This window comes from Euprymna scolopes, chromosome 3, assembly GCF_053919585.1.
Source record: "Euprymna scolopes isolate OS-2025 chromosome 3, ASM5391958v1, whole genome shotgun sequence".
In the NCBI taxonomy this organism is placed as follows: Eukaryota; Metazoa; Mollusca; class Cephalopoda; order Sepiida; family Sepiolidae; genus Euprymna; species Euprymna scolopes.
In genome coordinates, this window is record NC_136484.1 from 52,898,888 (window position 1) to 52,901,090 (window position 2,203).

Sequence of the window (2,203 nt, forward strand, 5' to 3'; positions counted from 1 at the left end):
TTATGGACAGAAAGGAAGACAAATGAAGAAGTCCAAATACAGCAGATCACTACTCAATACTGTCCACACCAGACAGTCCTTCAACCATTTAATACGGGCAGACAGCTTGGAAAAAAGCTTGATGTTAGGAAAAATTACTGCAAAAAAGAGCAGATGAAGACAATGAACAAAGTTCACTGATAGTCTCAATAGGGTCACTGGAAAGATTATACATCAGAAAGACCGAATGCAGAGGAAACTGGAGAGCCATGATCATTGATGTCTGCAATAACAAACCTGATACCTAAAGAAGAAGATAGAGATAGATGATTGTCATGCATGAGAATTCAAGAATCATCAAAGGATTGTTTAATGATACTTTTGTATTTGATGCTGATCCAATATTTAGTGTCCATGAAATTGGTGAGCAGCACAAAAATTACGCATATACCTGATAAGGCTTGTAGGCAGCCCCTAGTATAAGAAGTGCATACTCTAATCATATCTTGTCGCTCCATCTCTTCAACCAGCGGCGTGCGGTTTCATTACCAACACTGAGGTCTTCATCCGTGCAGTTGGGCCCCAGTGGGCAAGATGTTAAAATGTGCTCGATGGTCTGAACTTGGGCACCACAGGGGCATTCGGCAGTTGTAGAGTAACCCCACATGATGAGGTTGTCGCTAGTTTTTGCAACTTTTGCCCTTGCCCTATTCAGAGTGACCCACTCCAAACGGGACAGGTGTGTGCCAGGTGGAAAGGTTTCACTGAGCTCTGCCAGTGCTATATTTGTAGACTGAGGGTCTACCTCTCTCCACATCTTCAGCTGGTAAGAGGATGTAGGAGTGTCCGGTAGTTCCTCCACTGTGGCAAAGCTTCGCCGGGACACAAGTCATCTAGCCACCTCCGAGTAGCCATAGAGAGGGTGTCTGGGGTCTTCGAGTTGTTTAGTATGCTCAACTCTCGCAATTATATCCCGGCGGACTTTAGGTGGTGGTATGCCACTTAATCGGTATAGGGCTAGTAGAGGTGTGCTTTTTAAGTTTCCGGTTATGATCCGGCAAGCTTTGTGGAAATTTGCGTCAATGCGGTGAGCATGGGCTGAGCGAGACCCTACTGCAGCGCCATATTCAGCCGTGGAGTAACATAGGGCTAATGATGTTGTCCTTAGCGTGTGTGAGTCTGCTCCCCAACTCGAGTTAGCCAGTATGTTGACTAAGTTAATTCGAGGCGCGATCTTCTTTCGGAGCTTGTCTATGTGTGTCTTGAAGGAGAGAGTTCGGTCCAGTGTGATGCCAAGGTAGACTGGATATGGTTCATTTACTAGCTCTTTACCTTCCCATTGGATCTTCAGCTTCCTGTTGACTATGTGGTTGTTAAGGTGGAAACTACAAACTTTTGTTTTCCCAGGATTGGGATTAAGGAACCATTTCTTATAGTAGGAGGCTAGGGCTTTTAAGGCACTGGAGATTCTTTTCTCAATTGCTTCAAAGCTCTTGTCTTGTGTCGCAAGACACGTATTATCCGCATAGATGAATCTACGGATGTCTGTAAATTCTGGTAGGTTATTTGTATAGATGTCAAATAAAGTCGGCGCCAAGACAGAACCCTGGGGCAGACCATTCTTCTGTGACCTCCACCGACTCTGCCTACCATTTCAACAAAGAATCTTCAATTCCGGAGAAGAGATTCTATAATGGAAACCATTTTTCTGTTCTTCAAGGTCTGGCCAACTTTCAGCAGAAGTGCTCGGTGGTTGATGGTGTCATAGGCTGCCGTGAGGTCGATAAATACAGCCCCTGTGATTTTTTTTCTTTCATACCCATCCTCTATGTACTGATTCAAGTTCAGAACCTGACCAACACATGAACGCCCCTCCCTGAACCCAGACTGGTCGTCCGTAAGCTGGTCTTCAACTATTGGTGATATCCTGGCCAGAATGAGGCGTTCATACAACTTGTACAGTACACACAACAAGGATATAGGGCGATAGCTAGATGGTAGTTGGGGATCTTTCTCTGGTTTAAGAAGAGCTATAACTTTTGCCCGTTGCCAGATCTTGGGAATGTTGTATCCAGCAGCACTGGAGTTGAACAGTGATAGGATCCATTCACGAGATCTTAGCCCAAAATTCTGGATCATCTCTGTTGAGATACCATAGAGTCCTAATGCCTTTCTAGACTTGAGATGTTTAATGAGAATATTCAATTTTAATGTTTCATTCAAA